At 40.8% G+C, this 15,206-nt stretch overlaps 1 long non-coding RNA gene across 1 annotated transcript in view; it reads left to right on the forward strand.

Moving 5' to 3' along the window:
• LOC140689006 (uncharacterized) overlaps positions 1–15,206 on the forward strand; it is a 376,464-nt gene that overhangs the window by 143,462 nt on the left and 217,796 nt on the right. Inside the window, exon 2 of the long non-coding RNA XR_012063860.1 lies at positions 12,554–12,959. This is a non-coding gene — a long non-coding RNA (uncharacterized lncRNA). The remainder of the gene's footprint in view (positions 1–12,553; positions 12,960–15,206) is intronic.

Below are 15,206 nucleotides of genomic sequence, written 5' to 3' on the forward strand. Positions count from 1 at the left end.
TGTAAAGTTTCTACTGAAAAATCAGCTCATAGTCTTATGGGAGTTCCCTTGTTTGTAACTAGTTGTTTTTCTCTTGCTGCTTTTAAGATTCTCGCTTTAACGTTCAGTGTTTTAATTACAGTATGTCTTGGCGTGGGTCTGTTTTAATTCATTTTGCTTGAGATTCTCTGTGTTTCCTTGAGGTGGATGTCTGTTTCCTTCACCAGGTTAGAGAAGTTTTCAGCCATTATTTCTTCCAATGGATTTTCTGTCCCTTTCTGTCTTTTCTCTTTCTTGGACCCGTATAATTCTCATGATAGTATTCTTGATGTTATTCCAGAAGTCTCTTAAACTATCCTTGTTAGATTTTTTTTTCTTTTTAATGTTCCAATTGAGTAATTTCCGCTATCCTGTCCTCCAGATCACTGATTCATTTGTCCTCTGCATCCTCTAATCTGTTATTGATTCCTTCTAATGTATTTTTCATTTCAGTTATTGTATGCTTCTGTTCTGATTGGTTCTTTTTCATACTTCCTCTTTGTTGAGGTTCTCACTGAGTTCATCCATTCTTCTCCAGAGTTCTGTGAACATCTTTGTGACTATTTCTTTGAACTCTTTGTCTTGTAAATTACTTAACTTTACTTCATTTTGTTATTTTCTGAGGTTTAGTCTTGTTCTTTCATTTGGAAGGTATTCCTTTGTCTCCTCATTTTGCCTAACTCTCTGTGTTTGCTTCTCTTTATTAGGTGTATAAATTATGTTTCTTGGTCTTGAAAGAGTGGCCTTAAGGAAATGATGTCCTTTGGGGCCTAATGGTGCAATCTCCTCGGTCACTAGAGCCTGGTGCTCCAGGGGTAGACCTTGTGTGCCCTCCTGCTGTGATGGGGCTACTATTGCTGTGGGTGCACTGGTGTGCGGAGCTGGCCCCAGCCCAGCAGGCTGCAAGGCCTGGCCACCACTATTATGGGGCGTGCTGGTGTGTGATACTGGCCCCCAGAGTGGGAGCTGCTTTGGAGGGGATGCTGGTGCTGGCTGAGGCCTCCTTCCAGGAGGAGCAGAGTGGAAGCCTCTTTGAAGGGACCAGCAATGGTCAGCATGTTGAGCAGGGCTGGTTCTCAGGTGAATGCCAGGGTAGGGTGCATGGTGTTAGCTAGTTTGATGGATAATGACAGAAATGGCACCCTCCAGCACCCAGCCATCATTTTTTAATGACGCCCACCAGCACTTCTGCCCCCAGAGAAAGTTGCACTAGATCCCTGCCTCTCCAGCCTGTGCTTCAAAATTAGTCAATGAAGCTCCTTCTCATAGGACCTAGTTGCTTTTCAAGCTGCTGCCTGTGTGCTGGGCCTCAGAGCGAGTAAGCAGGAGTGAGCCCTTCGAGAGCAGCGTCTTAGTTCCCACAGCCCTCTGGTTCTCCTGGACGCAAGCCCCACTGGTTTTCAAAGTCTGATGTTACGGGAGCTCATGTTCCCAGTGCTGATGCCCTGGGCTGAGGACCCCAAAGTGGGCTTGGTCCCCTCGCTCCTCACGGGGGAGCTCCGTGGTGATGACATCCATCCCATTTGTGGGCTGCCACACTGGCGGTGTGGGTTCTGATTTGACCACATCTCTGTCCCTCCTACTGAATTGGTGTGGCCCTTTCTGTATGTCTTACTTATTAAAAACTCTGTTCTGCTGCTCTTCATTTGTCCTTAGAGACAGTTGTCCTGTATGTGGTTGTACTTTTGGTTTGGGAGGAGGTGAGTCCAGGATTTTCCTACTCTGCCATCTTGAGCTGGACCTGTCTTATTTGTGTGTTTTAAACAAAAGGACGAAATCACAATAAGGGCTCACTATTACCCATCATTTTTATCTTCTCACCAGATTTTGGCTCATCTGCATGACCAGTTACAACTTGCAGCAATGACACTGAAAGTGAACTGATTTAACCCTTTGGCAAACAGGACTGGCTTGTAGAAAGAAAACAAAATCTTATTTTACTATCTGCATTTCCACCTGCACTCTGCCAGATCTATATAAGTGATTCCTTCACATTGACTGTTGACAATTTGATCGGTTCTTTGTGACCAACATTAGTGACAGAACCCAAAACAATTTGGCCTACAAATATTGAACTTGGTAGTGTTATGAAATGTAACTGACATCAAGAAGCCATGCAGCAGTTCAACAACAAACCCATTAGGAGGCCGAGGAAGGAAAATGCCACAGAGAAAAAGCCATGTGAGTGATGGGGCAATTCTTCTAGGTCAACTCCATCTGGAAAATATTCTCTCTCCATCCAACGTCCAGGGTTCCACAGAAATTTTCCAGGGCAAAAGTATAAGCCTGGTAATGAATTAGTACAGCCAAGTGAATGTCATGTCAGTTAAATTTATATAGAAATGGGCTTTAACCATTTAGTACTTCCAGGATTTCCCAATTTGGAAAATAAGAAATCAGACCAAAAAGAGAGGCAAGGATAGCAAAAACAAGAGAAACTGAAATGCCAGTGTTTAAATTTGTGTGGTTGATGCTGAAAATTTTGTCCTTAAGAATTCTTTGAATAGGTAGATTAAAAAAAAAAAAACCCTGAAATCCTCATTCTCTTTGACCCCAGAAAATGACAAAACTGACCTCAAAAAATACAAGTAGTATTGTGTGTCCATGTTCTAACTCAGTAGCGGGTAAAGTAAACCGAATTTGTTTTAAGAAATTTTGCTTTTTCTAATATAAAAAAATGAGAACGGATTGTTGCCACTACCACTGGTCTGGCAGAATTTAAATAATCAGCTTCTGAAAGAAAATAGTCCTGGTTTGCATTTTCCAAGTACCACCGAAAAGGGGCTTGTTTATTACAGTAATTATGCTAAGCTTACATTTAAGGGAAACTGCTATGGGAAATTTGATGAAAATGGACTTCGTGCTTTCTTTGGACCCCATATTTCAGCTTTAAAAAGAAAAAGGCAAGCTACGGAAACCTGTAAAGTGGCATTTTTCCATCCGTCTAAATTCATGTTGAATATTAAGCACTAGTAGGGTCTAAAATGAGGAACAAACGGTCACTTAGACAGCGCAGATTGCAGAAATATCCCATAAAGATGCAAGAGTCTGCATTAATCATCTGAGTGGGACAATGAGTGACCTTTTCTAATAAGAACTGGAGCATCTAAAGTGAACATTAAATTTCACTGCAGTCCTATTTGCTGTCTGTCTGTGGCATTCATCACCGCTGAGAGGTAGATGTCCTGAGACGGCTGGAATCTGACAATCATACTTCACGGGGACGGAATGTTCTGAAGAGTGCAGAAAGCTTGTTCACCCCCCCAATTTTGGCAACCTTAGGGCCATTATGGCTTCGTTTCTCTTTCATTATCAAAGCAGAGCAGCTGTTGAGCGAGCAAGGTTAACAAACCTTGGAAAAATATTAAAGTTAATTTGTTTTTAGGGCTTTCCTAAACCCAGAAGTTGGAAGAAGATTATTTTATATGGACCCATTAGTCTTTCAATAGCCAAATCTGCAGAGCTACTTATAAGATTTACTCTGTGGGTTTTAAGTAGATATTATCAAGGGTGGGCATCTGTTTAACTGGCATATGGAGTCACGAGGGGCTGATGGGTTGGCCTAAAGAGTGCTTTAGACTAATGACCTGTTCAGAGGCTGGAGAGTCACAAAATCTCAGCTCAACTCCTGACATTTAAAAGCCTTTGAAATTAACTGGTGAACAGGGTCGATGTCTGTACAGAATCAAAACAACTAGGTGGAGAGAGAAAACAGTAAGTATAAAAGGTTATTCAGGCAAATCCAAACTTTTAAATTAAAATCAGTAAATTTATGTTAACCAAAGTTGAGCAGATAATGTGGAAATACAATGGGGATGGCCTTAGGATGAGTCACATCTACTTCTTGGGTACCCGAAAGCTATGTGGTCTTCTCTGAACCTCAGTTTCTTCATTTTGAGATTGTTGTGAGTGTGGTCTGCAGATTTAATTTGCAGATTAAATATGATAGATAAGATCATAAGATTAAATACAATAAAGTCCTAGAGTCTCACATTTATGTGTCTGGTGATCTGCACAAATGGTCTGAGGGAGCTGCTTTTCTAGAAACTCAGAGTCTTTTAGATTAAAAAAATAGAGCACTTTTAAGACTTTAAGGAATTAAATCTTAAATGGTGAAATTTTTGGACTGTGGCCAGAGGGACAATAAATAAATTTTTAGGAGACCTGTCCAGGTTAAAAAACCCAGTTTGGGTTAAATATTCTGAATCTGAATTCTAATCTAAATGCTTTCTATGTGGATCAGTAATTTCCCTTATCATGGGCCCTGAGCGGTGTCACCCGTTTGTAGGGCAGGGGTCTTGGTCAGTGGCTGATGGACTCAGACCAAGGTTTGTTGATACATCAATCAAAGAGCTGAAGCTGAAGGTGAGTTCAGAAGGGATGGTTGGATCTAAGTCTAAGGAAGCTGAAATTTGAAGGGACAGAATTCCTGGGACACCAAGGGTCAAAGAGCTCTACTGAGGGGCGTACACCAGAAGTCATGAAACCAGTGGGAAACTGGGTACAGCCTGGAATTGTCAGCAGCCTAATGTGGGCTGTTTGAAGCTAGTTTACCCACTAGCCCCTTAATGTCCTCAGACATTTTGCTACAGGCAGAGTGGTTGGGTGTTCCAGAGCTGCACAATTATACTGCGTCCTGTCGGGTGACACTGCTCCGTCCTGGTCAGGGTGCGTGGGGATATCAGCGCACAGAGCACTCAGCACGGCGTCTGTCTCACCATGTGAACGCAGGGGCTCTTGCTGTTCTCAGGACAAGTGTGACAGGAGACACTCAGAACTGCCTGCAGGCATCTGAGCACTCCTGGGTCTGGGCATCCTGCAAGGTCATGGAGTCAGTACTCAGCACAGAGCATCCTAAGGGATTTTCCAGAAGAATCTGTAATAGCGGGAAACTGATTGTCATTTGCTTTTTTTAAAAATTGAAGTACAGTTGATTTACAATTCTGTATTACTTTCTGGTGTAGAACATAGTGATTCAATTATACGTATATATATATTCCTTTTCATATTCCTTTTCATTATAGGCTATTGCAAGGTATTGAATACAGTTTCCTGTGCTCTGCAGTAGGACTTCGCTGTTTATCTATTTTACATATAGTAGTATCTGCCAATCCTGAACTCCCAATTTATCCCGTAACTTTGTTTTCTATGTCTGTGAGCCTGTCTCTGTTTTGTAAGTAAGTTCATTTGTGTCCTTTCTTTAGATTCCACATGTAAGTGATGTCATACCGTATTTTTCTTTCACCTTCTGGCCTACTTCACATAGTGTGACGATCTCCAGGTCCATCCATGTTGCTGCCAATGACTTAATTTCATTCTTTTTTATGGCTGAGTTGTATTCCATTGTATAAACATACCACAGCTTGCTTATCCAGTCATCTGTCGATGGACATATAGGTTGCTTTGTCATTTACTTTTAAATATCAGCTAGGAGGGCAAATATACTTAAAAGTATTTTGATTTATTTTGATACTTGGATTCAAGCTCAATGAGCTGAGAAAGGAAAGAAGAACAATTAACAAAAAAAAAAAAAAAGAAAAGAAAACTAAGTGAGGAAGTGACATTTTTGGAGACCAATAATAGAGATACTCTACCTTCCCTGATTCACAATCTTGCTTTGTGTCACGAACTGTTTTAATTGCTTTAACTCATCTGATGCTCTCCCTTTAAGCCTATGGCGTTGCTACTGTTAACACTTCCTTTAAACAAAGAATTTAAATGATTTGTCCAAGGTCCCAGAGCAAAGTCAGGTCTCAAACCCAGGCGTTTCAGCGCTGGAGTCCACGCCCTCAATCCCTATGCCAAGCTCCCTTTCGTCTTAGTGCCCCTTAGTTTCTGCAGAATGGAATGTCGCCCTTTGCTTCAGCGTTCCCAGGAATACATAAAAGCACCTTTGTTAACTGGAAGTGGACATGACTAACATTGACAAATACAATCTGCTCTCCACTTGCTGGATCAATTCATGTAAATGAGACGTTGCCACAATGTCTTTAAAAGGAACTAATTCATTAGCTTAACAAGTACTCACTGAATGCCCACTACATGGCAGGCATTAAGCTAGATATATAGGGGGGTGTGGTGTGGGAAAGGCCATTTAATAGTCTTATCTGGCTGTGAAAAAACAACGTGGTATCTTAAAATTGAAATCTTCTGAATGATCAGGTGTCAAATTCACACTCAAGGTAAACTTCAGGATACCAGACCCCAGGACTCAAGAGACTACCTCTGATAGGAACCAGCAAAAGACAAATTAAAAAAATATATATGTATATCAGTTTATGCACAAATAATGCAGACACACTCATGTAAATAAAAATGTGATCAACCCAATTACAGGGGAGGGGTGAGGAAGAGTAGAATTAAATTCATGCGTTTCTAATATTTGTACTTCGGAAGTAGCACTTTTAGAAGGATGGGGGAAGCATTTAAAAAGAAAGCAATGATTTGCTATGAGTCAATCAGCAAGCGAGTCTAGAAACATGACAAGAGTTTTGGTCAAAGGTTTTCTGCACCGGGCTTTCCGTGACCTCTGAAAGCAGAGTATCAGACAATTGGTTGGAGAAAGAGTGAAGGTTGCAGTTCCATTATATAGTAATTTCATGTCAAAAAGGAATTAATTGTCCAGTCTCTTTGTGCTCTTGATAGTTGTGGTCAATGAATTGATCTGACACTGAAAATTAATGCCTGCCATATATTTTGTGTGAAATGATGATACTGTGCTCAGCGAGTTGTCAAGGCAAGCTGTTACCTTCGCTGAGAAATCTATCTGAAGATTAGCTTTTCCAACAAATGGAAAAAAAGTCTAGATGTTTTATCCATCAACTATACTTCCTATTCAGCAGTGGAGCCCTCTGTGCCTAGCCAAAAGACCAACGTTAGCTTGAGTTTTATTCTTAGGTAAACAATAACTGAGGCTGTTGACATGTAGCACCTTGAGGACAGTAAAATTAGAACAAAAAAAAAAAAAAGAAAACTGATGAATGGGCCATGCTATCTCAGGCAGAATAATACAGAATTTAGGAATTAAAATTTTTTAATTAGTTAAATTCTTCCAGAATTTATGGAGTGCAAAACTCAAATTTTGCTTGAGTGATTAACACATGATAGACACACACATCAACAGTTAGTCAAATCTTCAGATGGACTCAAGAGGTTTTTTTTTTGGAGGAGGAGGGTAGGCTTATCTGCAAAATGTAGATAACACCATCCTTGAGCAACGTTAGAGACCGATGAGATAATGTATGTAAAATGAAATTGATTGTTCTAGGTTAAAAAAAAATACTCCTCTAAAGGCTCATCTAACTATTCTGGATGTCAATTTTTACCTGATCTTACTGTTAATGAAGCAAATTAGTGCCATTAAAAAAAAGGCAACATTAAAAAGCATGTCCTTCATTTGAGAGATGCAAGGTGATTTTTGGCTTAGAATGGAGAAAGGATCCAAGTCGGTGTCTGTTGTAAAGCAGACAGGCATTCCATTTTAGAGTTTGAAATAGATTGACTGTACTTTAGTCTGTTTCTACTTTGCTTTATTTTATTTTGGTTGGAAAAACACAGGCTGCAATATATCTTCTTAAATAATAATAAGTCCAATTATTATTTAATACATCCTTGATAATCAACATCTATGTAGAATATAAAGCTTTAAGTAGCAAGTTGGCTTTTTGTGTCTTCTTTTACTCATGTCTACTAAGGACCTTTTAAAAATGTATATATAAATATTAATATATATACTTAACATATATATTTGAGATATATGTGTAAATACATATAATGTATATATAAAATATTAGATAGCATAGCTTAAAATGTATTAAAAATTTTAAGATATTATTTTTCAAGAGGCATGATTTTCTCCTGTTTGCATTATGCATCTAAAAAATCTCTTACACAAATTGCTACTTCCCTAATTACAGATTAGCAAGGGATCAAGAGAACTAGTAAGGACATGCAGATTTTCCTTTACAGAATTCTAACGTTAATAAAAGGGGCAAAGCTAGAATGTCAACTGAAGAACTGTTTTCTTTTCCAGACACTCGTTCTTAATGATGAGTTATACTTGAGGAAGACAAATACTGTTCTTTCCTAAAGAACTCATTTTTCCCCCATGATGGCATTTTGAAGTCTATGATTTGTCACAACTCCCAGCAGGAAGTATAATGGCCAAGCATGGCTTAACGTGTCATTTATTCAACTAACGTGGTCTCGGGTCTGTGGGTGACAAAAATTCTCTGTCTCTGATTTGCCCTTGGCCACCATGTCAGTCAGTGATTACAATGGAAGAACGAAGCTTGGGTTTCCAGAGTTGCTTTATTCTGGCTGAAGTTTAGAATCACCTTGTCCCATCCTGTGGGACTAGCAATTAGATGTCATCCAGCAAGAAGAGCAGCATCGCCACCATCCAGTACCTCAGTTACTTTTCTACACGGGGAAGGTGGCCCGAGACTCTTAAGAGGTCCCCTTCCATGTACGGTGAGAGTGCCCCAGGAAAAAGGTACATATGAAGTAAATAGATAAGTTTCCAAATATTTTCGAAGAGCACAGCCCAAGCTGTAAAGAAGACAGCAGCTTTACAGAAATCGGATTAGTCCAGAAATTTGCATGAGTATGCCTCAGGCCTTCAGGACCGGGTATCGGCATTGGCAGCTGAATGTGGTTCAGATGAATGAATATAAAATCACCCGACTTGAGTTCCTGCCGCTTAAAAGAAAAGCCACCAGGAACTTCTCACGACAGTGGGCTATTGACACACACCCTCTGCCTTGGTTTTATAGGTTGTGTACATCACTTCTTCTCATTTTGGCCTCCTAACCTTTCTCTTAAATCATCCTGCCTCTTCCAGAAGACCATGCCTCCTTCATCCTCCATTTCAAACACTCCAGCATACAGTGGATCCCAAGTATTATATTCTAGGTCTGTGTAAACATTAAAAACCTAAAGTCTCATCAAAATATTCCTGAAAAAAATCTCTTAAATATGTGATGAGGAGGCATGCAATGACTTGATTTTGTACATATAACCTGCAGATATTTTAAATATTCTTCCATTAGTTAATGCTTCTCTTTGACCCTCAACTAATTATTTAAGACTTTTCTGCAGGATTTAAATAAGTCATCGTCACCGCTTTGCCTTGGCATGTTGCTGAAAGGTCAGAAGACTCTTAAAGTCATTCATGTGTTCCTTTCGTATGTTTCACCAGGGGCCAGACAACTTTTTAAAGCTTGATTACCTTACCTCCTTGTAGGGCACAGTCGCTTGAATGAAATGTCAGAGGAAACTTTCTCTACCACTCAAAACGCGACTTTCTTTTATTATATATATTTTTATCACATACTTAAGAATTTGAAATAGTAAAAGCTTCTTGTCTAATTAAAATTGTAAACACCAACCCCATACGAAATGGTATGGTCTTCCCCAACTGTGATTTGTCAAATCATAGGGGAAGTAGCCCAGTTAAAAGAGCAATTTGTTTCTCTTAAAGGAATTAAAGGAAATCTCTATGGGTCCAGGCATCACCTGTTGAACAAGCAAGTTAATACTGAGGAAAGAGTGCAGGGATCAGATTACCTGGATTCAGTTAAATCCTGGCTCTGCCTTTTCCTCGAGACAACCTGAAGTTAAATTCATTATCCTGTTCTGAGGCTTGTTTTTCACATTTTAATAATTATGATAATAACATCATCTGGTCCATAAGATTATTGGGCAGTTGAATAAGATACTGCGTTTAAAAAATCAATTGTATAAAAAATGCTATACAAATACTGTTCTTACTGTTCTTGTAATTTTTTTTTAATGTGCAGTTTGGAGAATAAAGCAATGTAGTGAGTTTGAATAGTTATGTCCAAAAGGGTTTCTTCCTATGAGTTGTTCATCAGCCATATCAGAAAACAATTTAGACAGAGCCACCGAGGAATAGCAATGTCTCTTCTTCTGCCTGTGTTTCCTTCTTGTACGCTTGTTCAGGACCCAGGCATTTTGGTAAAGTTGTATCTTTGGGTGTGTCTGGTAGGTTTTCAGAAGGGACTTCGATAGGGGTGGTGGGGTGCTTTTTATATGTTAGAATATATTGTCTTTAAAGTAACTGGGACCTCCTCACTGAATTATATATCGTAGACCTTTATTCTGCCACCTTCTCTCTTGTCTTCTTATTTCCCAACGGACGGAGCATCTGTCGCGGTATATAACAGAGGCATGAGTGGGATAGCTGCTTGAGTTAGAGCATGAAGTCTCTAATCCCATCCATTTTATTCTCCACATCAGAGTGATACTTCCTAATCATCACTCCTGTACCCGGGGTACATAATATTTGTGATCCCTTTTTTAAACACATGTATGATTATCACCCCTGTTGTGAAATCCCCATTTGCTTTCAAGTGGCTGTGTCCACTGAAGCCATGTTCCCTCAGGTCACCATTGGCTGACTCCCGGCTTAACCCTGAAAGCTGGGTTCAGGTTTCCTTGGGGACATTGGATGAGTTGATCATGTCCTTTCACAGGCTTACCTTGACTTGCCTCTTAGTTACTAGAGTCAGTTTTCTCTTAGAGTCGATCTCCAGTCTTCTTTTGTCGTTGCAGATGTAAACACTCAAGGAGATCATCATCTCCCAAGGCTTCAACCAGCACTTAGGTGGTGATAACTCCCACATACTGGTCTCCAGACGTTTGTCTATGTTTCTGATGTTCAGTAGACACCTACAAATCTAACAGAATGCTAAAATTCAAGCCTCATTCTCTTTCAAAAAAAGAAAGAAAGAGAAGAAACTTCCTATTTCTTCTATAATTCCTGTTTCAGTTGCTTCTCTTACTCCACTGTCTGGTACAACGGAAAACTTAAGGACATCTCAGATTCTCCTGCGTCCCTTTATCCTCTAGAACAAGCCATTCAGCAAGACTTGCCAGTTGCCCTTTGGGAATGTCTCCTTAATCCATCCGTTCTTTTCACCACTGCTGCCCGTGTTCTAGCGTAGGGCCTCACCAGCCTCTTGATGGTTACATCTGACACGTACTGGCCTCTTCCTCCTTCCATCCACCTTCTGCACAGTCGCCCAAATGGTCTATGGAAAATGAGATCCAGCTGTGTCATTCTTTTTCTGCTTCAAAAACAGAAAACTAAAACCTCAATGATCCCCACTGATCTGGAGAATAGAGACTATTCATTAGCAAGTTATTCTCAGCGTGTTGATCCAGAGTCAACCTCTACGATTTTGCACATTTTCTTTTGGGTGTATGACGTCTGGTTGTCATTTCTACTCATCCTTCAAGACTTCACTCAAGTAAATGTCTCTGTAGCTCAGGAGCTAGATGAACAAGTCCCTTCTTGCCCAATGCTCTCGTAGCTCTTAGTTTACTTCCCAGTACTTATCACCTTTAGGAACGTCCAGTTTATGGCGTTAGAACACAAACTGCAGCGAGGGCTAGGGCTTACCTGTTTTCATTTGTTGATAGTTTCCCAGGACCCAGGTCATGGCCTGATATCTACTAGGAATGATAAATATTTACTGAATAAGTCAGTAGCTAACATTGTGCATATACACCTAAGTAAGCAAGATTTAAAAAAAAAAAAAGAAAATTCATCACAATTTTAGGCAAAACTTTTCAAAATGACCGAAGGTGGCCTGTTATTTCAGTAATCCGAAGAGGGCAGTATGTGGCATTTTACCTTACATTGTCTTCAGAAATAGACATCCATAAGAACAATTAAGCACCTGAAAGGAGAAGAGGATGACGGTTAGTGAGACTGGAAAACCAGGAGGAACTTAATGGCTTGATCAATACCACTGTTTGATCTTGGCCTCTGATCAACACGTACCTGCCCGTTGACCCCAAGGAGGTCATTAGGACCATGTTTACTTTTGCTCCCACTCTTATAAATGCCAGTGACAGTCATGCACAGACTGAAAGTTGGGGAGTTTATAGCTGGGAATTGGTCCTTATTACAACTGGAGTGGAATGAACCTGACAGATTAACCGGGCCAGTGGTTTTCAACCATTTCCCCCCACCCCGCCATAGCGAGATACCTGCCAGGTAGCGTTTACCTGAGCTGCACGTCACATCACTCACTCGAGTTTGCCGCACAGGTAACGCAGCCTGTGGCTTCTGTGCAATTCTGAATCGCCACCCAAGTGCACCTCCCCCAGAACCATTTCTCCCATCCATTTATACACTCACAACATGAGGCTGGGAACTGTTTTCTAGATGAAACCTGTCATTTTTCAGATCTGGGGCTTACAGAGAATAAGTGACCCCCCCAAGATTATGGAGACAGGAAATAAGAGATCTCAGAAGTCAGAGACCAGGACACCCAAGAGATTAAGAAAGACGTCTTACTGGCCTAATGTTTATTTCTCTCTTAATGAGAGACTAAATATGCAAACGGACAATGGCCAGGCTATATATAAAAATAAAACTCTGACCCCAGCCTGCAGCAACCAGTCCAGGAGGCCAAACATAGCCATGTGACAATTGGTCTAAAATGGCTAGAATGTGATTAATAACTGACAGCTTCCCTAATTTTTACCCTTTCTTCCAACTTAGGACCAATCAGAGAAAGCCAAATATGCACCCCTAACCAATCGCCTAGGATGCTCCACTTCCGTCCAGCCCACCTGCAGTGTCTCCGTGGCAGCAGCCTCCAGTCAGAGCTCACCTGGAGGCATCCTGCTTCCATGAGAAGGCTTTCCCACTTCTCTGCCTGCCTTGACGTTTCTGCCAAACACAAGTGATGGTGGCTGGCCCCCTTGCTGTAGAAAGCGCTGAATGAGTAGCCCCTTCTTGCCCTCACTTGGGTGAACTTGTTTTCACAGTTCTCATGGACCTCCCATCCAGACCCCCTGCACTGATCCTTGCTGCAGACCTCAGTCTTTGACCAGGAGCCGCCAAAGAGGACCAGAGCACTCCTTGTGCCTCGCTGCACACAGCCTGTCAAGTCCGTGCCAACACGGTAAGTCAGCATGGGGTCTGAACTTTGCTGTCTTTGCGCTGAATTTCTCAGCTGCTTATTCTCAGTTGGGTACCCAGGTTTCGTTATTGGTTCTCACTTGGTTGACATTTTTGGTGGAGTCGGGCTTTTTCATCCCTTTTTGCTGTCTTTTTTTTTTTTTTATGTTGTGCTAAGTGTTTGTTGTTATAAAAGGAAAATCATAGGGTAGAGCACAGAGGGGGGCCCTGCAGGTCCGCTGTTGGCGCTGACCTCACAGACTGGTGAGTGCAGTTCTCACTGCGCCGAGCTTTACCTGGGCGGGCTTTGCTGTGGGTCACCAGTACATCCCAACAAAGTAGAGTTCACTCTAGGACATTTGTTAATACAATTTATCATATTAGAGTCATTCCCAATGCTAGGCGGATCTGTATTATGACATTAAGAATAAAGTTGAGCTCTTTAAGGTAAAAGCAACACAAAAACCAGTGAGAACATTTTGACTAATAAAATCTATAAAGACTTGGAGCAATCAGAATATATTTTTATTTTCTTTCATGTATATAAAATATTCCTATGTTAAAATAGCGTTCAAATGTTTTTCAAAATGTAAAACATACTAAGATGAATAATATTAAACAGCATCTTGAGAGATGAGTGTATATGTGTGTGAGGATGAGGACTGACTTTTCCCCCAGCTTTACTGAGATACTATGACTTCTAACATTGTATAAGTTTAAGGTGTATAATGGGATGATTTGATAATGCATATTTTGCAAAATGATGACTACCATGAAGCTAGTTAATACATCCATCACCTCACATAGTTACCAGTTGTGTGTGTGTGGTGAGAACTTTAATATTTTACACACTGTATTATTGACTACAGTCTCCATGCTGTACATCAGATCCCCAGAACATGTTCATTTATTCATGTAATGACTGGAAGTTTGCACCTTTGGATCAACTTCATGTATCCCTAAGCCCTCCCCACCCCCCTGCCAAGTAAACATCAAACTACTGTCTGCTTCTTTGAGGCAGTTTTTTTTTTTATTTCATATATACATGATGTCATAAAGTATTTCTCTGACTTACTTCACTTAGCATTTGCCCTCAGGTTTCATCTATGTTTGCAAATGGCAGGATTTCCTTCTTTTTATGGCTGAATAATATTCCATGGTGTGTGTGTGTGTTACGTTTTCTTTAGCCATTCACCTGTCAACACACACTTAAGGTGCTTTCCATGTCTTCATAAGTGAGGACTGAATTCTCTTGAATTCCTACCAGGTCCTGGGAACTGTCACAGTTCTTTATTACACTTTCTTAAATGGCTTTGCCTTCCATATTTTTTAATTCCATAATGTGTGTTCTGTTTTTCACTCTCAAAAAACGTTACATTATTACTAGTAGGCCTAGTGTTCTCATGCTCTCTCCAGATCTCCTGGCAGAGAAATTTGTCTTACTTGGCAAATTCACGCAAGGCTGATTCTGGGCACTTTTTGGTTCTGTCAAGGTGCCTTGCCTTGCATGTGATAGACGTTTGTGGATGTTTGTTTTCCCAAGTGGGAAGAAACAGAGAAGGGGGCAAGATGGTTACAGAACATCTAGCTGCTACTTCTACGTTTATGTGATCTTACTCCACAAGGTAGATCTTATTATCTGTATTAAAGGTGAGTAAAAGGAGGGTTGGAAAGATTCAGTAACTTGACCAAATCCCATGGCTACTTAGCGGTAGACTCCAGATGTACCAGCCTATTCTGCCAGCCCCACAGCCGACATCCTTTCCTACATCCTCAGCCTCAAAGCAGAAACACAACCACAGTTTGAAACCTGCCATAGAACTCGATGAAATGATGTTAATACAAAAATACTTAAAGGGTATCATTCTGGGGGGAGACTTTTGCTTGAGGTGGAAGGATCCCGAGATCTTTGTTGGTGGAGCACTTCCTCAAGTTCTGGCTGCTAACGCAGGAATTGTGCACAGCCTGCTTCCCGGGTTAGTGAAGCGCGTGCTTCCCTCTGCTGGCGCGGGGAAGACGCTGCACCGTGCTTTGTGTCGGCTCGGCAAGGTTCAGGATGTAAAGATTCAGTTCTCCTGGCGGTTCTCAGAGATTTCCAATGCATCTGGATTCTTTCTATTTTATTTTCTCCCTGAATGAACCTTTTTTTTTTTCAGAAATCCCTGAATAAACTTATCAACTTGTTTCTTTCTTTGCCCATCTCGTCTGGCTCTGCCATTCCTGTTAATATGGTCAAGGTTTAGCAGAGGCA

The sequence above is a fragment of the Vicugna pacos genome, chromosome 24 (assembly GCF_048564905.1).
Source record: "Vicugna pacos chromosome 24, VicPac4, whole genome shotgun sequence".
Taxonomy (NCBI): domain Eukaryota; kingdom Metazoa; phylum Chordata; class Mammalia; order Artiodactyla; family Camelidae; genus Vicugna; species Vicugna pacos.